The following is a 23,276-nucleotide window of genomic DNA, read 5'->3' as shown; positions in this document are numbered from 1 at the left end:
AAATATGCACTCGGGCACAACAAAACACAGTGCCTTTCAGGTCTTGCAGGCATGCGTTATGTTCATCTGTCAAGAAATTTTTAAATAGTTGTGCGTCTAGTTAGAAACAAACCCCTATTTCACAAAAACTGGGGCAACTAAAAAATGTTAGGAACTCACACGAGCCGCACAGTTTCATGCTCGCAGAATAGCAGCTGTGTTCTTCTACCAAGCACATATATGACCAACTGCTTATTTCTGTTATCTGAAACTGCTTCCCCAACAAAATCTTGGCTCTTCAGTAAAACTTCCCATCATGTCAGAAAAGAAAGAAATGAAGCACCATACAACACTTCCTAGCTGCGCCATAGAACTGAGCAGTGTCCACTTTTATTTTTTTTTGGTAAAGTTGTTTTTCTTTTTTAGATACGAAATGGCTGCGCTGTTCCAAGTTTGACATTGTGTCCACTTCTATCTTCGTCCAGGTTGGATCGATAGTATGTATAATTAAATCGATAAAAAATGAAGCTAGTGTGACTCGATGAAATTAATGCTCGGCACTTTCTGCACATAGGAAAGTACAAAACACTAGCCATGCAACAATGACTAGCATCTCACAACAAGTAGGTTTCCATGGATATTGTGTACGTTTTTATGTAGGGGTGTCTTGCACTTTTTTTTTAGGTGAAGAGGATGCAATAGTGTGCAACAGCAAAGAAAAAAAAAATGGCAAGAGCATAGCCGAACAGGTTCCTCATCATCCTAGCCAGCCTGACTACACCCACTGCAGGATAAAAGTCTCCTTTAATTCTCTTGTAAGGAGGAAGATGAGCATGCAGGAAGCTCAATGTCGGCAGCCACAGCCAGTTTGCTCAAAGTGGGAGACAAATCATCAAACTGCATGGGAGAAGTTCTAATTAGGCATTAACGCAGATGATGATGATGATGATGGTGCCATGGTCAGAGAGAAAGTCAAAACCTGAAATGGTGTCACAGGAGCACAACGAGAGAACAAATTTTATGGTACATAATGAGCTGTGAATGGCGACCATGGCCGTGCAGGCGGTCAAAGGCAAAAGACACTGCGCATTATGGTGTGAGAAGCGAAAGATCAGATAATGATGTCCTCTTTTATTAGCTTGTGCAGTTTCCTACACATCACAGATACAGTAGCACCAGTATCAACAAGGAACAGCCCTCCACCGCTTCAAGTACATTTGTAGGAACAATACGTGGGCCCTACATTTGTTGACATAATCGCAGTTCTTGCCTCAGGCAGTAACTAGTTTTCCTGGGGCAAAGATGCAGCAAAGAAACTGAGTGGCATTATGAGGATGGAGGCGAGTAGGCAGGTGGTGAGTGGAGGTGTCAAAGTTGTCTGCAGGACAGACGTGGCCGGGGCTCAGGAGGCGCATAAAGTCAGGCACATCTGCAGGTGGCGACAATGACGCACAATGTGACCAGAAACTCTGCACGCATAACAAATAAGAAGGTTGTCATATGTGTGCCAGGAGTCCACACAAAAAGGGGACGGCCACGTAGGAATGAAGGCGGTAGGCTACAGTGAAAGGCGGAACGGGATAAACATGTCTGACCAGATCTGACGTTGCCATACATGAGCGTAACCGCAGGAGGAACCTGCAGGTGAATGAATGGCAGCACTTCAGACACTTGCTCGCAAATCAGCCTGAAGGGTCATGGCCAGGCTAGATGGAGATCCTCAAATGTCCTTAATTAGGAGTAGCTGGTATGTCACCTCCTCAATCGCAGTCTTTAAACTGGTCCAGCAGCAAGCTGCTGACGGAACCAAGCTGGAAAGTGATTCAAGGTGCACAGAAGGTGGCTGAACCAGAATGCGCTGCTTTGCTCCTGGCAAAGCATGAATATATTGGCAACAGTGATAGGGTTTCGGACAACAACATCTGGACTGCGTCAGCCTCGATGTTTTTGAGAATGCGCTTTATCCGATCCATCTCTGGCTGGAGACTTCTAGATGTGTACACAGGTTCACAATGTCTTCAGTATAACTGGTGAAGGATCCTTGCAGCTGGGTTTAGGCTCACAAGTACTGTTTGGAACACAGCTTTTGTATGCAAGGGCGGCCAAAGATCTAAGAAAAGGCGCGTTTAAAAGCAGACTAGGTGATGAAGTTTGCTTTGTGGTTTCTGCTCTACAAACTGGCAACGCCTGTCACATAAAACACCATGTTGTTCAGCTTCCCAGCGTCGCCTCCCTGGTTGTGGACGCTTAACCGCTTGTAAGAGGGAAGCCAATCCTATGTATCTTGGTCATTGATCCCATTGAAAATGGCAAGGTCCCAATATCGACATCAAGGTCCCTACATGCCTATCTTAATGTTTAGCCAGCTGTGGCGACTTAATCCTTGAAAACTCCATCTCATTCGCACACTTCATTTTCTGCTGCCCCTTGCTAAACGAAGTCAAGAATGTAGCACAAAAGTAAAGAACAATGGACGAAGAAGAACACATAAGGCGATTGACTAGCGCTAGTCAATCATTTTATATGTCCTTCTTTGTCCGTTCTTTATTTTTGCGCTAAATTCTAGACTCCATGAATCATCAACTAGCCCGGCAGCACGCTACACTTGGGAGGGAACGGATAAGGTTTGCCCCACGAGGAACGGTGTACGAATTCAGGATCTCTGAACAGAATAGATAACTCAGTTTTAAGCGACGAAGGCGATCTTAGTCTAGAAGCAATGAGCGATAATTTCAGAGCCATTAATAATGAGTGCATGGCAGAGGTAGGCAATAGGATAATTAGACAGGCTATCAGTAAACTACCTAAGCAGACGAAATATCTGATTATGAAATGGCAAGGCGCGAAAACCTCCATTACAGCGGTCAGGATAGAACTGGCAGAGATGTTAAAGGTACTCAGTGAACGCAATTTGTTCGACGCAAGGAAGTATATTACGGAGAGAATCGAGCATGCTCTAAAAACACAGTGCTAGCCTGAAAGAGGTGAAGGGGAAATTAAGTAAGTGAAAATCCAATGTATGCATGCCAAGGTAGCCGAGGAGTTCTACACTGATCTGTGCAGTAGCCTAGTAACCAGGCTGATAATGAGATTAGCAATAGTTAAGAGCGATCAGACGTTCCGTCAGTGACGAAGGAAGAGGTTAAGAAAGCTTTAGAAGCTATGAAAAGGGGGAAAGCAGCTGGGGAGGCTCAGGTAACTGCAGATTTGTTGAAGGACGGTGGGGATATTGTGCTTGAAAAATGGCCACTCAGCATATGCAATGTCTGGACATTGTCACCGGAGTTTTGGAAGAATGCTGACATTATTTTAATCTTTAAGAAAGGGGATGCTAAGGACTTGAAAAATTACAGACCAATCAACATACTACCTGCTGCGTATACGGAATTTACTAAGGTCATTGCTACTACAGTTATATATATTGAACTCGAAGGGGATCCCGAAATAGTTAGATACATAGGCAATTTCATATATAAGGCAAACCAACAGATGAGGCTCTCTATAACCCAGAAGCATGAATATGGTACATGTATGGCAGCGGTGCGTTGCCTGCCGGCAACACACTGCTCACCAAGGGCGCGGCGATGACCCGCAAGGCGTACACACGCATTGAATGTCACCTCCCACCTAGTGCCGAAAAGGAGAGTACATTGGGCACACTTCCAAATGCCGCTTCGCAGGCACCGGAAATCTTGGCAGGCAGCAGCTGTCAAGACTGTACAACCCGGCTCCATGAATGAAAAATGATCGCCGGTGAGCTGTTAAAACAATCCTTTGCAGGGCACGACGCGCAATTCGATGGACATGAAGAACGCTGCTAAACTTTAATGTAGGATTTTCAGGGGGATATTTTGAGAGTTCGATATAGGAATATGATATATGTGCATTTGATATATCCGGGATCAAATATAGAATCAGGGCACCCTTAGACTTTAATCAACCAAATGATCAGGCAGGTTTTCGGAGAGAGTACTCTACCATCGATCACATTCGTGCTATCAATGAGGTGATAGAAGGATGTTCGGGATATAACCAGCCTCTATAAATAGCATTCGTTGATTAGAATAAGCATTTGACTCAGTCAAAACGTCAGCAGTCATTGCCTAATCAGGGTGTATATGAGCCGTATGTGAAAGTATTGGAAGATATCAATAGTGGCTGCATTGCAACCATAGTCCTCCATAAAGAAAGTAATAAAGTTCCCATAAAGAAAGGCACTAGGCAAGCAGACATGATCTCCCCAGTACTATTTGCCACTTGCTTAGAGGAAGTATTCAGAGACCTGGAGTGGGAACAATTATGGATAAGGGCTGATTTAATACATTGCCTTGTTAATTAACTCAGCGGACAAATTACAAAGAATGCTTAATGGCCTCGGCAAGCAAAGCAAAAACATAGGCCTAAAAATTAATATGTGGAACCCTAAGGTAATGGTCAATAGCCTCGGATAAGAACAGCAGTTTACAAAAATTCCGAGGGCACTGTAGAATCTACACTGCAGAAATGCGACAGGCTGAGTGTTGTTGGTGCACAAGGTGAATCACATTTGCTCTCATTATCATTACCAACTAATTGCATTGTTATTGCTAATTCCATCATTATCATTATCACTAATTGCAGCATTATTGTTATCGCTACTATCATCCTCACTGTAGACAAGAAGAATTATGATGTGGTTCACGATTCCAGGCATGGCGCAGTAGGCTAAAGCGCTCGGCAGGGAATCCGAGGGATGGAGGTTCGATTCCCGGTGGAGATCGCATTTTAATTTTTCTAGATTTAAGGACAAAGTTTTCAGCGCAAAGGCACGCGGCCAAAGGAAAGAAGAAGAAAGACTATAGGAACTATGCCTTTGCGCTGAAAACTATGTCCTTAAATCTAGAATACCAACTATCCCAACAACTTACTCCACTGAAGTTCATTTTTCTGATGACATTACTTTCGGTTTTGGTGATGATGTCATTGGATTGACAGCTATGTGTGACCGAACGAACAAACAGCAACAGTATGAGCCATTGAAGGCTTTCGCCTTAATAGGTGCAGGGGTGGAAGCAGGCTCGAGCATTTTGGAACAGCTCAGAGAGCAGTGGTAATGCCACTTTGGAGCACTCAAATTATGCTTTAGAACATGTTTCTAGGGTCAAGCACTTTTAATAATTGCAATTTGTTTCCTGATATACAAAAAAATTCAATTTGATTACTTTTTATTCAATATTCAATGCTGTACTACCTTTGCACGCATATCTCAACATGTAAAGATGTTTAAAGTAACACAGCTGACTAAAAGCTTTTGCCTATTCTGACTTGACAGCTTTAGACATGTCCACGCTCAAGCACCACCACTACCTTGGAATTGAAATAAACGAGCTGCACATCGCCACTCGCTATCTTCTTCACATCCTTTTTGATCCCGCAGCTGTGCTGATAAATTCCTGGGCACTGCTCAGTAGTACCTTCAGGAAGGACAGATGGCACTGAAGGGTAGCCTTTTCTTCCTTAAGCTTCTTTACTTCATGGTTGTCTCCTAGCGACTCATGTTTTCTTTTAAGTAATACTGGGGCTACACGTCGGTAAGAGGCTTTCTATGCCCAACACTCTTGAAAGCATTTCTTGCAATTGACGTCATGGCATCAACCCCCTAATGCTTCACGTATGCTTTTGTCTGATGTAGACTTGACAGGTTTCTTGTTAACAACGATTCTATAGTGAAGTACACACTCGTTTTCACAGCAGAACTGTTGGAACAACTCGTGTAGTTCTTTGTAACCAGAAAAGTTTCCTCAACAGCTCATGGTAGCCTGTGGCGATTGCTTCGCTCCTTGCCCTCACTTCTCTCACCACCGGAGATTCAAAAGGCTGGGAGAAGTTGCCGTCATGTGCACAAAACATTTTTCTTGCAATTAATTCCTCCCAGTCATTTGTGACTCGTTTTAGAATAACTTGAGATCAAAAGATTTCTTATGCTCGCTTTTCTAGTTTATTAAAATTTTATATATGTTAGCTAGGCCCAGCCAAGGTGCATTGTACCTCCACCACCAGTGTGCTGCCTTGGTTTTACGTTTCTTTGAAGTTTTCACAACTTGCTGCTCACAAAATCGTCAAAAGTGCATTTCTGCCTCATGGCAAGGCTGTTCTGCACATCTCGCAATGGCAGAGGCAAGCACAGCGTCCACAAGTGGAGCGAGTGGTTCGGTTAAGTGCATAGTACCTTTCTATATGAAAAATACTACGGTTGTGATTTTTCCCCTTTGATTTGCACGCCCAATGATATGCCACATATTACCAAGACCCTTGCAGTACACAATATGTCTTACCCTCGCGTGGTGTCTGCAAAAATTTGTTGCAGTCCGCACCGCACAAACAGGTGGCATGCCGCAAGTGTGAGTAAACATGTCTCATTTGCTCTGATTCCCTGATGTCTCCGTTGTCATTTCAGCAAGGAAGTGCCTTTTTTGTTTTTTAACAGCCATGATAAGCAACGCCAACCAGTCACAAAAATAAGACTTCTTGATATCTCCTGCTTGGATGATGTGCTGCTGATTCTTTCTTCAACCCAGTTGGAAAGGAAAAAAAAAAGAAGAAGAGAGACACCGGGCAACTATCGCCAATGAGAAGTATTCACTCGCAGTAGCGGCATACGGTCTGTTTTGTGAGGTGTGGGCTGCGGCAGATTTTTTTTGCAGTCACCACGCAAAGGTAAAACATATTGCGGACTGCAAAGGTTTTGCTTCTACATGGGACATTACTTGGGGGTGCAAATCAAATAAGAAAAGTCACAGCCATAGCAAGCCTGCATGCAACGGTACCATGCGCTTATAGGAACCACTCGCTTCACTTGTGGACACTGTACTTGCCTCTGCCCTCGCAAGATGTAAAGAATAGCACTGCTGTGAGGCGTAAATTAACTTTTGACAATTTTATCAGCAGCCACTTCTGAAAACTTCAAAGAAACATAGAAGCGCAAGAGCTAGACACCCACGGCTGCCTCGTTTGACAATCCATAGCCATAGTTTCACTGCGGCACCTATAGATGGTGCTAGAACGCTCTCAAAATGGCAATGTTCAATTTACCCTCCTTGCTCTGGTCAATAGACCTTTTCGAAAAGTGGTCGTGGGAGCTGCCATATTGAATACTGGGCTGTGCTGCTCGCACAGGAAAAGTTGAGAATTATCTCTTCCAAACCCGCCCCACAGCCCAGTCAAACCAGTTTCGCCGAGGCTCGTGAAAAGGTCTATAGCACAACATGCCACTGCCCTGCTGCACTTCTCACAGTCACCTAATCAAATTGCATCGAACCGCATTCCTTGTACCTGGCGCAATTAATGGCCCAATACAATTAATGTTAAGCAAAAATTATGTTTCGTTAAATTTTATGGCAAAATAACAAGGCATCAAAACATCATGGCAAAACATCAAGTTTTGGGGTTTTGGAACAATATTGCGTTTTGGGGCAGGATGGAGCAGAATGAAGCAGTTTGGAGCAGAATAAAGCAAACAGAGTGAATAGAGCAGTACTTCCACCCTGCAGGTAACAGAGCACTAGATGCTGTTGGCGAATGTGTCTGCTTAGGACAGGTAACAACCGCAGATCCGGACCATGAAAGGGCGATAACTACAGGTTTCTCCCCGAATTTAATCCTAGTGCTAGTGCAAATAATCTGAGCGCTGGCTGATATAATCTGCGTGCCATGTAATTTAATTTGAGTGCCAAGCATTTAATTAAAGCGCCAGCATATCTAGTTTGAGCGCGAGCTCAAATAATGCCAGCTCCAACTAATTTAATCTGAGTGCCAAAGCAATTAATACAAGCGTCGGCATATTTAATCCGTGTGCCAGCCAACTTAATCCATATGTGGAAAATGAATGCAATAGAGGGCTCCAAAGCACGAAACATGAATTCCAGAAATAAATCGAAATTGAGATCATCTTTCAGACAATGCGCCGAATCAGCGAAGCGTCAACTTATAGGATAGCCTTCATCAGTATTATGACAAATATTGCCTTGATGCAAGTGTTTTAAACCTAATGTCTCCCAGAAAATAAAATTTCATTGTAAAGACGGCCGCTTCTGTGCTTTTGCAAGCCTGTAGTTTGTTATCCACCTACGCCGCTACGATTGCCACCCAGGCAAATTAAGCACTGCTGTTTGGGTTGTAAGCTCTGCTGTACATAGTTTCAGCCACTTTGCCATGTCACAGCCAGACTGAATGCAACGGCGCGCGCTCTCTCTTTCCGTGGTAGTGGCCGTGTAAAATTGAGAAAGCGGTAAAATGAGATATGTTTCTCTGGCTCCATATCTTCTCGCCTGAACCAACTCTGCTTTACACTAATCCTTCTTTTCTGTTAGTGGCATTGAATCATTATGAGAAACACAAATACATTTCTGCACCGGTTGCCATTTCGTAAAAACAGCAGGCTGTTGTGTGAAGGCCGAAATGCCATTGGCATGCAGATTCAGTGCATATGACAACCCATAATAAGCAGTGCTTAACCAGCCGATTAGAAGATGACAGTCATATTTATTCACTTGTCATACGTCTAAACTAAAAGCTGCGAGAGGCGTGTCATAAACTGCAGTTTTTCAGCTGCGTGTGGCTTTTGGTTTTTTGCAAGATACAAGAACAAAGCGAAATAGTGGATGCAGATGTGACGCCTAAACGTCGCATGGTCTGCGAAGTGATCTCAATTTCGATTTATTTCTGGAATTCATGCTTTGTGCTTTAGAGCCCTCTACTGCATTCATTTTCCACGTATGAATTAAATCTGCTGGCGCTTGTATTAATTGCATTAGTACTCTGATTAAATTGTTTGGCGCTGTCATTATTCGAGTTGGCATTCGGATTAAATACACTGCCGCTTTTATTAAAAGCTTGGCACTCAAATTAAATTACACGGTGCGCAGATTGTATCAGTTGGCGCTCAGATTATTTCCGCTGGCACTAGGATTAAATTCAGAAGGAAAACCTGTAGAACAAGTCTAGGATGGAGCGCATTTGGCAAGTTCTTGCAGGTCATGACTAGCAGCTTACCGGTATAACTCAGGAGAAAAGTAAATAACAGTTGCATCTTACGAGTACTCATCTATGGGGCTCAAATGTGAAGGCTAATTAAAGGGGTTATACTTAAGTTGAAGTAGATGCATAGAGCTACGGAATGGAAAATGATAAGTGTAGTCTAAAGATAGGAAGCATGCAGAGTGGGTCCAAGAAATCAACTCTAAATAATGACATTCTAGTTGAAATCAAGAACAAATGGCCACAAGCAGGACATATATTGCAAAGAGAGGATAACCGATTTGCTAAGAGTAACAAATTGAATTCCAAGTGAAGGCAAGCGTGGCAGGGGGCGGCAGAAAGTCAGGTGGGTGGACTAGTAAGTTTTCAGGGGTCAAGTGGGTGCAGCTAGCACAAGACCGGGTTAACTGAAGGCTTATGAGAGAAGCCTTCGTTCTGCAGTGGGTATAGTCCAGCTAATGATGATAATGATGATGAGCTATGGACAAAGAAAAACCGTATGGCAACAAAGGGCTCCTTTAGCACAGAAAAAACTGGATTAAAAAAAAATCTTCCCATCAGTTGAACCAAACTCATTAAAATGGCCAATTTGCCCCCACTCTGAAATTAATGGCCGTGCAGCATAACTTTTGGGATCTGCGCTCACAAAATCAATACTGACATGTACATTTCACTTGAGAAATCGGTTCCCAACGGTGACACCAGCATTTCATCTCTCCTCCTGAGTACTCCCTGCCACTCTAGATACTGCTCGTGTAAAAAAAAAAAATATTGCTAACATGTCGTATTGTCTACTAAGAGGCTTCACAAATTCATAAAACATTTAGGCTCCAACGCCTTTTAATTAAACTGCACATGCTCTTTTCTCTCTGCGCGCGGAGGGGCAGCTGAACTGCGCATGTGCAAAGGTTATCGCGGTGCACGACTTGCACTTTTGAATGCAGCAAATTAAACCAACTTAGCGTTTTTTTAGGTATAAGCCACAGAAGAAAGGTACAAAAAGGTGAAATTTCTAAATTTTTAACAACATAACAAAGACCCTGAGCTTCAGGCCCTGCGTGACCACCCCCGTGCCCTCCGTCTGCAGCTCGTGCCTCATCCGCTTGTGACCGGATTGCTCTGGTGCGACTTGTCATCGGCTCTACCGCGTCCATCTATCCCGGGGGTCTTTCATCCTACCATTTTCCATTTCCTTCACGACATCTGCCATCCCAGCATCAGAGCCACATAGTGCCTCATTACCCAGCGGTACGTCTGGCCAAACATTAGACATTCGCCAGTGGGCTCGCTCGTGTCTTGCTTGCCAGTGCGTCAAAATGACTCACTATACAAGGACTCCGCCCCAGTCTTTCCTGCCACCTGGTTGTTGCTTTGACCACGTTCACCTTGATTTGTTTGGACCACCACGTCCATCTAATGGCTACCGGCACATTTTGATGATGATTGACCGCTTCACTCGTTGGCTCGAAGCAGTGCCCATTCTGGACATTACTGCTGAAACAGTTGCCAAAGCCTTCGTTTCAGCATGGATTTCCCACTCTGGCTGTTACCACGGATCGTGGCCGCCAGTTTGAATGCATCCTCTTCGCTTCCCCTACCCGTCTGCTCGGCACTAAACAGTGCCGCACCACAGCATACCATCCTTGTGCCAACGGCATGGTTGAGCGGCTCCATCGTCAGCTCAAGACTGCCCTCATTGCTCGCCTAGATCACGAGCACTGGGCTGGTCACCTTTTTATGCTGTTTCTTAGCCTACGAACAGTTTTTCGTCACGACCTTGGCTGTTCGGTGGCCGAAGTCATCTCGGAGACTTGTTAGCCCCTTCGGCTTCCTCGTCCCAGCCCCTGCAGTATCTTTAACGCCTTTGGGACTGCATTCAACACCTAAACCCAGTCCCACCTCGATCATCTGACCGTCAGATCTTTGTGCACCCAGACCTTGCGTCCTCGACACATGTTTTTCTAAGGCTAGACACTGTAAAGGCGCCTCTTAGCCCCCCCTATGATGGCCCGTACTGCGTCCTCAACAAGACCACAAAGTCGGCGACTATCCTGCTGGATGGTCGTGAAGAGGTAGTCTCCCTGAATCGCCTTAAACCCAAATACATGGAGAAACCTCCCTAGGAGCTCCCCTCGGATGTTGCTGTCTTATCTGTCGACGTGCCTGCCGCTGAGGCCATCCCTGCCCCGTTGGCGCGTACATTTCGCCGCTCCGTTTGGTCGGGGGGGGGGGGGGGCCTGTAGCGCACAGCGCCACTGTAAAGCGGAGGCGCTAAGATCGGCGTTCACAGCCAGCAAAAGAAGAAAATAAGGTTGAACGACGCGTGCTCAGTGAGCAAGCACGGCATGGGCTGTTCAGTTCGAGAAGCCTGCCACGCTGGTCCTCTTGTTCTGGTGCTCCGCTACAACGCCGTAAATTCCTTACAGGCTCTTCACTGCAGGACACTTTCTGCCGGCTGCAAATATACACAGAACCAGCACTCCACTGCTTCAATAAAATGCTGCTTTAGGCTTGAGCACTGCCAGCTTCGACAATAAAGGAATCTGCTGAGGGCCATGGACACAAAGAAAAATTTAAATGAAGCTGTAGCATGGCACAAGGATCAGAATTCCCCGCAAAGTAATTTGAGATGCAGATCAAAAAGCAGCAGAGAAGACTGTTCTTTGCCCGCAGCTGCAAGGAGGGCTATCAAATGCAGGTGCCGTATTCGGTTTGAGGTCGAGCACAGAGACTGGCATTCAACAAAAACAGTATGGAGCTCCTATAGGGATAGAGTCTGATGCTGATTTACGACCTGCGGGAAGTCGGCGCAGTCGTGGGCGAGCAGCGTACCACGGGCATACTGGCAGCCCATGACCGGTAGGCGAGCCATAATTCGCCCCCTTGTGTTTCCTCGCGACTGCGGCGACAGGGATTTTAGCAGAACAAGTCGGATGTACGGCCTGCATGCGGGGCCCGCTCGGCATAGGGGGTGGCCTTCCTCGCTTTGGCAGCGGCGCCAGGAGCAGAGTCCAACAACCCAAGTCCCGACCCCTGCCCTGATTCTGTATTACATGGGCCTGCTGAAGGACCAGCCATGCAACTCCAAAGGGGAAAACGGCACCCAGGTGGAGGTCACGATTAAGGGAGGAGGGTGTGGGAATTTAAGATTCCCCACACTTGCAAAACATGGCAAACACCCCCTGTCTGCCTCACGGGGATACCTCAGCTCTCTCCTTCCCCTGAAGCAGTGGTGGAGAGGGCAGGGGCGAGAGAACTGGCGTAGCGTGCCGGGCGGCCCCTCCTTCCCCCTACCCTCTCATATCGATGCACAGCATCTCATCCGGGGGAGACGACGCCGCGACGCCAGAGCGCGCGGATGCTGCTATGACCAAGGATAAAAATTGGGCACTCCCAATAAACAGCCCAGTACGGTGGCTCTGCCTCAGTGTTTCGTTCTTCCCTGCCGCGGATGTGGTTAGAGCTAGCGTCAGGGCGTTCGGTTCTGAGCACAGAGCCCAAGTCCCGTGAGAACCCCCACAAGGTGTTGGTACATGCATCCATTGCAGTGAAGAGCAAGCCAAGAACAATGCCAGGGTTCAAAGCGATCGCTGAATGGAAATGTATTTTTTTCCATCTAAAGCACAAATTAAATTAAGCTCTAAAAAATAAATGCCATTGAATGGTACTGAGTCACGTAATATATATATATATATATATATATATATATATATATATATATATATATATATATATATATATATATATATATATATATATATATATATATATATATATATATATATATATATATATATATATATATAACTGCAAAAAAGCACCATTGCACTCAAGCAGTGGACTGCTAGTTCGCAGCCAGCAGAAAGTGGGCTGCTGCGATGAGCAGGCACAGAGCAACACCGTGGTTGCCTGCAAAGGCTCAACTTGAGAAATTATTTTCTCACTTAAAAGCACCCTGATTAAGCTTTCAGAATTAAATGGCAATGAATGGCTCTGTGCAAACTAGTATTTTTCATATTTTTAATAGGGCCACTTCATTACATAACTGACGGAGGAATAAACCTCAATAAGGTAATTTTCTCGGATTTAGAATATTTTTGCAGGTGGACTTTACATTGTTTGATCTTTTTTATAGGCTTTTTGTCTTCTAAAAAAGTTGGAGAAATAGATTGAGTACTATAATAGTAATAATTGGCTTACAGGAAAGGAAACGTTTTTCCGTGGACACCTGAATCACGCTGCAAGGGAAGGAAGATGAGAGCGAAAGCGGAAGGAGAGAGGCCCCATAGTGGAGGGCTACGGAGTAATTTTGACCACCTGGGGATATTTAACATGCATTGACATCGCACAGCACACAGATGCCTCTCCGCTTTGCATCCATCGAAACGCAGCTGCCGGCAGTCAGATTTGAACCCAGGCACTCTGGAACTCTAGTCTAGCACCTAGTACCATAAGAATATAAAATTTGATAAACATTTCAAAATTTCAACTTTTTGTACCATATTTTACGATTTATATTTGAACAAATATAAGGCCGATCGCTCGCGATCAGCCTCTGCTTTCGTATTTTTTTTAGGAGGGGGGGGGGGGGGGGTAATGCCACCTGGTGTTCCCGAGATTCTTAGGTGGTGCCTGGGAGAAAAAGACGCTGAAGTCTGCTCACGCGCTCTGTGCGGAACGCTGGCTGCTGGTACAGCTTCTCCCTGTCTTTTAGGCACGTCTAGCCCTATTGTCCGTGACAATATTTTATGATTTTTATTTGAACAAAAATAAGGCAGAGTTTGTTTATTTCCTGCACATCAAAAGAACAATGCATTTTATTAATATGAAAATGTTTGTTTATAGTGATGCATCAAAAAGTTAATTTTTTACAAATTTATCTGTGTGACCAGGTTTTGCTATCACTTGCAAACTTAAAAGAGTATAGGCCACCTGCACTCTGGCTCCGTCATGAAGATGTGGTGGCGCTGTCTCGTAATTAGACTTTCGCGTGGTAGGAAAAACAATTCTTCAGTTGCTTTCGCCAACTGTGATTGTGCGATGGTTTGCTGCAGCCGAAAAAATAAAAAACAAAGCACCATGCTGACTAGTTGCATCACCGTGGCATGTACTGGAAGGTAAAGAACGCAAAGTTTAGTAAGCTTGCACAGGTTTCTTACGGACGAAGGTCGCCGTAAACAGTGGGCCATCGCAGTGAGGCGCGAAGGCTGGATACCGACACCTTTACGCCACAGCGGTTACGGGCTCAAAGGTCACGAATAACTCGAGTTTGGCCTTCTTTATGACGCGTAATGGTATTTTGTGAGTGCACGTAAAATGTTGACGAGGCAGCCAGTATATTAATGCGTAGACCTGTTTATAATGTAAACGATTCCTCAAACAAATTTTTGTTTTTCACTTTCTAGTTGTATGTATTATGTGCATAGTGAGCTGCTGCGCAAGCGATCTGCGTTGCACTCCTTCGTGGTTAAATTGTATGGCTAACATTAGCTTTGTTCACCTAATATTATTTTAAATTTTGTGATAAAATGTGCGTGCACTGACAGCCACTGATTTGCTCAATTGGAGCTGAATTTTATTATACTGAGGGGTTTGAGTGGTATTCACTGCAGCTAATTTTGAATGCGAGTTGTGGGGTTGAGCGTCCCGAGCGACATATTGGCCCCTAGCTGTTTCAGATTTGGAGGATCTTTACATCAACTACGTACTGGATGGCACACTGTCGCATTCAGAGTTTATCCTACATAGAAACGTGGTCACGGCGGCCAGGACTGAACTGGGTAGCCCTAACTACGGAACCAGCATGTGGTAGCTGCAGCTTGTAATGCAAGCTAAAAGCTTGAATACCCATGAAAAAATTATAAACGCTGACGCCAATAACCTCCCACGAACAGAACAGATAGGCGTGCAGCGTGGTGATTTAAAGAAATAATGCAAGGATAAGCAAACCTGTACGGTGCCAAGGCACAATGCCCTTGCTACTGTTGCCATGCTTACCAACAACGCTCATTTGATGCTCGGTATGAAGAATCGTCCGAGAATGCAATGATGCTTTGAGCGGAGTACTTCCTACCTGTTTGCGTGCGCTGTTTACGAGCGAGAAAAATCACATTCCACTTACCCAACTGAAAGTTGTTGTACGCACCCAAAGCTTTGCAATTGATAGCTTTCCAAGATATCAATCAACCCTGCTCATTTTCAAGGCAGCAACAACTTCGCTCGTGCGCTTTGAACCCGCTCTTGGTCTGGTACGGTGTGCAGGACAAGGCGATGCATGCTGTGTACGTGAAGTTTTTCCAAGTATTGCTTTTGAACTCACTACTGAGGTTCACGGAGTACTCACACAGCGCGTGGGTATTTTATCTGCCAAAAAGGTGCCTGCATATCACAATAACACGCTCTTGGCAAGTATGGCCACAGCAGTGGGGTGGCTCCCATGATTTCCGCCTGCTCTGGGGCCATAGACGACTGCCGCGCCACCTTGATTGCTGTTTGTTTTAAACACGGCGGAGACCTATAGACACCTAATTTTTAGGTTCGTGTTTTATTAGCTGTAATGATGCGCAAGGTATTACTGTACAGAAAGCACCAGGTGATATCCACCTATGACCGCTAAACAATTTATCATTGAATTTCTTTCCTCACTCGTTTCAGTTTTAAAAGCCGTGTGATGGCTGTGACGCCAAAGTTAAGTCTAGGTCACGTGACGGGTGAAAAAAAAATTGTGATATCCTGTGATGTTTAAATTCACTACAACGCTGAAGCCAGCCTGCCTCGAGAACTGGAATCACAAGTGAAGAGCTGGTGATTATACTGCGGCTTTTTTATGCCGTGCATGGCTTGGACTTGATTGTGATGTCACAGCCATCTCTCAGCTGCTGAAACCGAAACTGGCGAGAAAAGAAAATTGAACTGAGAATTATTTAGCGGTCGTAGGCGAAAACCACGTGGCGATCCGTACACAGGAATGTCTTACAAAAATGCCACCAAAATTTGGTGTCTATACTCCTTTAAGATGGTGGTCACGGGCAGAAAATACTTTTACACCAAAAACAAGCTGGGATAATATTCTTCATAGCAATACAATTTGCTATGATTTTTTAAAAAGAAATTGAGGATGGTTGAGCCCACAACCTGTATCAGTTGGTGTAGAATGAAACCGGCACCTTTACCTTAGTAGATCATGCTAGCCATAACAGCCTAGCATTATCCTTGATGCATCAGCATGACAAGAAGAAAAAAAAAAACAGTGGTAGCATAACATATATACACCATTACAAAGTCGAAGAACTTGAAGGTAAGCTGTCTAAAAATTGTAAAACATTTTTTTTTTGTGGAAATGCAGCAGAATCACACTTTGTACCGAAAAAAATTGTTGGCTTGACAAGCACTGGACCATATATATGCTGGTTTGCAAATATGAAACGCCTTTGCCCACACGTACCAGCCACAGCTATCCGATGGAAACTAAGGCAGAATCAAAAGCACAGAAGAAAGCCGCAGGTTGCCTCCAAAGGATCCCTGTTTCAGCACACGCACCAAACACAGGGAAGGACCTGGAAATCAGAACAATGCACTAAATGCCCACTCCTGGGAAAGGTAAGACGTGAAGGATTTTGTTACAACACAGAATGTATAATGAATGAAAGTATGAATTCCGCAATTCATGGCAGTTGGTTTTGCGTACCATCTTTGCAAACATTTGTCGTCACTTCGCGTAAAGGATCCATTTCTCGTTTCTAATTCTGAGGCAGTTGCTGATTTGCTCCAAAATGAAAGCTTGGTATACAGTGCTGGTTTTAGCGTAGATGTGGTTGATTTGTATAATATCTTCCACACTCTCAACTCATCCAGTATGTTCAGCAATGTATTACGGAGGACTATGATGAATGCTGGTTCCAAAATGAGTGTGGAACCTTAACCGGATCCTTTTTGGAAATGTTATCTTACTACCTGAGTAACACGTTTGTTGAGTGAGATGGTCGCCTTTATACGCAAAAATCTGGTGTGTACATAAGTGCCAAGGTAGCTCCCATCCTCAGCGACATTTATCTAAGCAGGGTTGATATGAAAGTTGAGAATAATTTAGCCAGTTGTTGCATGCACATTTTCAGTTCCGTGGAAGATTTTCTGGTGCTAGCTAGCTCTGTGAATCCTGAATTTGTGTCAAATGTTCTTGATGTTTTTGCACGTAATGGGTCGGGACTAAGGCTCACGCATGAAGTCCCCCAAGAAACAGCCTTACAATTTCTTGATTAAGTTGTCTTTCCAACCCCATCATGTCTGTTGGCAGTATTCACCTAGGAGTGAAAAGCACCTTCTGAATTACAGGTCCTTTCATTCAAAGCTCGTAAAAAGTAGTTTTGTTACGGGATGCTTAGGCATGGCAGTGAAGAAATCTTGTCATCATAAAATGATGTCCAGTCTCTTAACTCAGGCGGACAAATGCAGGGAAGCTGGTTTCCTGAACTCAGTTCTCGTCTCGAGTGCGGACAAAGTCCTCCGCGCGCTAAAATCGTCTTCAAGCATGTGAGGGCGGGAAAGGGGTTCGGAGGAAGGAAGAAGAAAGGTAGTAGTCATGCCATATGTACACACGCTGTTGCACCAAATTAAAAGAGTAGGAAGCAAGCATAGGGTAAAAGTTCTGTTTCCTTCTCCTAACAAACTAGAAAGAGTGGGAGCCGCAGTTAAAAGAATGCACGAGGGGGCAGAAGAAATATGTGCAACATAAATCATGAAAATAGATATGTTCCTTGTAAGACTGGCATAGTATATCAAATCCCTCTGTCCTTATCTACATAGGCCAGACTGTGCAATGCATTAAAGTGCGGCTCATGGAGCACGCTAATTCGCTGAAAGAGAAAGAAACTAACCTAGCGAAGCATTGATCCACGTGCGAATGCACATCATTTTTTGATGACAGTGATGTTTTGTTCGTTCATTCTTACCAGTGCACTAGAGAAGTAGCTAAAGCTTTTCACATCAGAAAAAGTAAAGGGTGCGTGAGTACGCCTTTTGTCACATTATCTCCTCGGGAAATGAATATGCTGCACAGTGGGCAGCAGTTCTGCCGATGCACTCGAGCTCTTAATTGCTTTTTTTCCTTTTTACCAAAACTTGAGGGCGTTGATATCGCGCATGTGCGCTGTTTCTTCGTGTGCATATATATGATGTGATTCTTCCCAATAAAAAAATCAGCTGTAAGTTCCCCGCTGTTCGTGTGTCTCGTTTCGTTTATTTCTTGGTCTGTGTTTGTTTTGCGCTGTTGGGCCACCATTAATTTCGATTCTCCCCCGCTTTTAATTGCTTTGGCTGTGGCGGTGCTGATCGAAATTCATGCCCTGGCCACATCAAAGTCATGCTGTGGACTATCTTCATAAATAAAGTCAGTTCATTCCATATATCAGCACCCTTGTGGAGCAACCGGTTTTTGCCGGCACATATTTTTACAAGCGGGTGCACTCAAGTAAGTGCTACTCACCTTTTCATGAGGCAAAATTCATACCATCGGGAGAGGCCATGAGCAGAAGCTGCGACGAAGCCAAGATCTCACAATCGCCGTGCTTCAAGATTATTTCGGTACACACTGAAAGAAAACAGGAATGGTTGCTCTTGCTGGGACAGGGCTAGTCGGGGCCAAACGGAGTCGTATTCGAAAATGAACTACAAAAGGAAAGCCCTTTCGTGCGAGCCGCCGGGATTGCTTTTAAGCGCGCGAAAAAGGGCTCCCTAGTTCCTCTACACTTCACTTGCAGTCACTGCAGACTCACAGCAAGATTACGAAAAAATAATTGAGATCGCTGAACAATAGCGCGTCGATGCAGAAAAATAATTTCCATCTGTAACGAGGGGGCAGCGGTGCAATGAGTAGGCGAGGCAAGTACGGAATGCAACACGTGCTTTGCGCTGTATTTAGCAGTACTCACGAATGTTTGGAGAAAGCTGCAGGGATGCGTGCCACCCAATCTATTTTGCAGAATCCATTTTAGTCCGGTCGATCGGAAACAATGCGATGCAAACGAACCTCCCGCCATCGCCGCTGCGTGCCAAAGTTGAAAAAAAAAAAAAAAAAGCACCTGCGACTTCGGAGTCAGCGGAAGAAAAGCTCCTGGGTCCGAGAGTAAGCGCAAGCAAAACACAAAAATGAACAGTTGATTACGTCACATCCGCCAAATTACAAACAATTCCTCCTCGCCTACCTTCTTTCTTCTCGCGCATGCGCAGCTTACTAAGATCGCGCGGTGGCGACCGGCAGGTCTGTTCTGCCACTTGCCGCATCAACATCTTCCTTTGCTCCCATGTTCTTGAACCGTCGCTCTAGGGCTTCAGCTCGTTTGGCCCTTCTTTCGACATTAAATTCTGGATGCATATTCCTAGGGAAGGGGGGGACTACCAAGGCATTCCTGATTTCACTATTAATTGTGACTTTTTTTTTAACTCCCCTGTCTGGGTTGAGGCCTACTTTTGCAAGGATTACCCTGCCCGTCTCGGTCATGCTTAGTCTCTCTAATTGGGAGACTCGCACTGCCTCCGCCAATTGTGCCTACGTGTTATACACCCCGAGTTCGAGCAGTCGTTCGCTCGAGGTACCCATTGGCGGTTAATGACGTTTAATGAATGTTCGCGGGCCTAGCGCGAGCGCTCCTGCCCGCGCCACTGCCCGCTTCTTCTTCCTTGTCGTCCGTAACATGACCCGGGGCCACCGAGCAATCGTCCCGATCGTGGACGAGGAAGTTAAATTATATATATATAGATAGATATATATATATATATATATATATATAGTATATATATATATATATATATATATATATATATATATATATATATATATATATATATATATATATATATATATATATATATATATATATATATATATATATATATATATATATATATATATATATATATATATATATATATATATATATTGTAGTGTGGTAATCTTCATCGATATAACCACTGACATGCGTCGCGTGCTGCCGCTCTCAAGGACGAAGAAGTTGTTCGCTGCCTTGCTCTTTCGCCACGCCTGACGCTTCGCTGCGAGTCTCCCCTGAGCGGCTGGAATCATCTGGGTTCACCGAATAAACACACCCCTACAATTGGTGCAGGTGCTGCTGGGTACGTTCCCGTCCACCCTGGAACTAAGAAGCCGCACGTTACCCTCTGCTTCCAGCATGCCGGACGACACTGCCACGACATCGTCGCCCCTCCCAACCACCGTGCTGTGTTCTGGAGCTCTACGGCAGCGTGATCCGTGCTTCTTCAGTGGCACAGCCGACCAGGACGTCGACGATTGGTTGGCGGCATATGAGCGCGTCAGTAGCTACAACAGATGGGACGACGCTATCAAGCTAAGCAATGTAATCTTTTATCTGACTGACGTGGCGAACCTCTGGTTTCGCAACCATGAGGCAGACCTGCCATCTTGGTCTGCATTTAAAAAGAATTTTGCAGAAGTGTTCGGCCGCCCTGCAGTTCGCAAGCTCCGGGCAGAACAACGCTTGCGTGAGCGCACTCAGCAAGTCGATGAGTCGTTCACTAGTTATATAGAGGACATCGTGGACCTATGCAAGCGTGTCGATCCGCTAATGACTGAAGCGGATAAGATCGAGAACATCATGAAAGGCATCTCTGACGACGCGTGCCAAATGCTCTGGGTAAAAAATCCTGCCACGGTGAGTGACGTGATCAAGCTTTGCCAGAGCTACGACGTGCTTCGTAAGAAGCGCGCTTCTACCCGGCGGTCCGGTGTTAGAGACGACGCCATCTCTACACTTGCGCTGGGCGGTTCTACCCCATCAGAGGACAGCCCTTTACTTCAGCAAATCAAAGCCTTCGTTCGAGAAGAGGTCGCCCGCCAGCTATCGCTGGTCCCTCAGTTACAGGATAGTGGCCGCCTTGTTCCTGACATGGCTCCGTCTTTGGCCCCTACCATACGGCGTGCCGTTCAAGATCACATCGCTGACGTCCTTCCTCCCAGCTCCATGCTCCCGCCCAGCCCTGTGCTGCCGCCCAGCCCCGTGCCAGCGCAAGTAACGGCACCACTGACTTACGCCCAAGTTGCGGCCAGGCCGCTCATGCCATCAGCATCTCTTTCCTACCAGGCCGCTCCTTCCAACCTTCCTTCGCCTTTGCCTGGGTCTGCATTCCATGTCCCTATTCCAAGGGTACGCCAACGCCCTACGAACCCTTGGCGTACCGCGGACAACCGACCAATCTGCTACTCTTGCGGGCTGCCGGGCCATGTCGCACGCCTTTGCCGCCAACGCCTTCCACCTTCTCGACCTGAACTATGGAACTACTCCTACAATACAGACCAGCCCTCGCCGAGAAATCCGCCCAGTTCCGAATTTGTATCTCGTGACAATCAAACGTACACAACTCGCCGATCACCTTCCCCTCGTCGCCGTTCCCCGTCCCCACTCCGACGTTCTACCGGCACCGTTGAGGGAAACTAACAGTCGCAGTTCCCGGGGCAAGAACTGCGCTTGGTTCGAACTCTTCAAGTCCTCGGTGTTCTCCCACTAACGTAATTCAAGTGTTTGTCGACGGCGTCGCAGTACTCGCTCTAGTCGACACGGGCGCTGCCGTATCAGTCATCAGTGAAGCTCTTTGCCGTCGTCTTCGTAAGGTGACCACCGCACTTTCCGACTTTTCGCTTCGCACCGCCTCATCACAGCGCATTCATCCCTCAGCGGCGTGCACGGCCCGTGTTCTCATCGAAGACGTCTTATACACCATCGAGTTTATTGTACTGTCTCGCTGCTCACACGACATCATCCTGGGCTACGATTTCCTTTCCACTCATCATGCCGTTATTGACTGCGCCCGCGCGGAAGTTTCCTTTTTACCTCTTTGTGATACCGTCTTGTGTGACGTCCCTACCCGGCCTGCAAAACTCCTCGTCGCCAGTGACACAGACATTCCTCCATTTTCTGCTGCCCTCGTTCCACTCTCCTGTGAAAGCGTTATTAGTTCTACTGTCTTCTTCACACCTTCCGACGCCGCTTCACGCCATCCCTGCCTCCTGCTTCCATTTGCTGTCCTCAAGTTCGAAGATGGCTTTAGTGCAATGTACGTCTCAATCCATTTTCGTGTCCGTCCGTCCTGCTACGCGGCGAGTGTCTCGGTCATATTGAAGAACTTGATCCCGCACTTGTAAATACTCTTCCTGCCACGCCTACTTCATTAGACGTTAATGTTCTCAGCTCTTGCGATATAGCGACCGCTTCGACACCACCCGATGTTCTTCAACAAGCTATTGACGCAGATCTCCCACCCGCACAACGCGATCAACTCGCTGCTCTTCTACAGAACTTCACTTCTGCCTTCGACCTTCCTCACACTGCTCTGGGTCGCACGTCTGTCGTTACGCACACAATCGACACTGGTACAAACGCACCTTTACGACAGCGTCCTTATCGCGTGTCAGCCTCTGAACGCCAGGTAATTGCTGATAACGTGGACGACATGCTTCGCCGGGGCGTCATACAGCCATCTAACAGTCCATGGGCTTCTACGGTAGTTTTGGTCACCAAGAAAGATGGTTCCATCCGGTTTTGCGTCGATTACCGTAGACTAAACAAGATCACGCGCAAAGGTGTCTATCCTCTGCCGCGAATCGACGACGCCTTGGACTGTTTACAGGGAGCCGAGTATTTCTCCTTATTGGATTTGCGCTCTGGCTACTGGCAGGTACCGATGGCTGATGATGACCGCTCGAAAACTGCCTTTATAACACCGGACGGCTTATACGAGTTCAACGTTATGTCCTTTGGCCTTTGCAATGTCCCAGCTACTTTCGAGCGCCTGATGGACACTGTTCTTCGTGGACTCAAGTGGCAGACCTGTCTATGTTATCTGGATGACATCGTAGTTTTTTACACCGACTTTTCTTCTCCCCTTCTCCGTCTAAAGCATGTCCTCACGTGTCTCCCCGACGCTGGGCTTCAGTTGAATTTGAAGAAGTGCCACTTTGCCGCTCGAAAACTCACAGTTCTAGGCCACGTAGTCTCTAAGGACGGCATTCTTCCTGATATCACCAAACTTCGCCCAGTTGCAGAGTTTCCGAAGCCAACCTCCCTGAAACAGCTCCGGAGCTTTATCGGCCTCTGCTCCTACTTTCGACGCTTCATCTTGAACTTCGCCTCTATCATCGCTCCTCTGACCCAGCTCCTTGCCGGTAGCTCCGACCTTTCCTCCTGGACTCCAGCCTGCGACAAAGCCTTTAACACTTTACGCCGCCTTTTGGTTTCGCCTCCCATTCTACGCCA

At 45.9% G+C, this 23,276-nt stretch overlaps 1 long non-coding RNA gene across 1 annotated transcript; it reads right to left on the bottom strand.

Moving 5' to 3' along the window:
- Nucleotides 1-1,121: 1,121 nt before the first annotated feature.
- Nucleotides 1,122-19,025, bottom strand: LOC146177396 (uncharacterized). Its single transcript, XR_014701313.1, has 4 exons — nt 18,921-19,025; nt 18,476-18,580; nt 16,439-16,550; nt 1,122-1,408 (listed from the first exon to the last, which is right to left on the bottom strand). It is a non-coding gene; the product is annotated as an uncharacterized LOC146177396 (long non-coding RNA).
- Between the last annotated feature and the right edge of the window lie 4,251 nt (nt 19,026-23,276).

Source organism: Amblyomma maculatum, chromosome 10, assembly GCF_055883805.1.
Source record: "Amblyomma maculatum isolate TAMU_Amacu chromosome 10, ASM5588380v1, whole genome shotgun sequence".
Taxonomy (NCBI): Eukaryota; Metazoa; Arthropoda; class Arachnida; order Ixodida; family Ixodidae; genus Amblyomma; species Amblyomma maculatum.
This window is presented reverse-complemented; position numbering and strand designations above follow the sequence as displayed.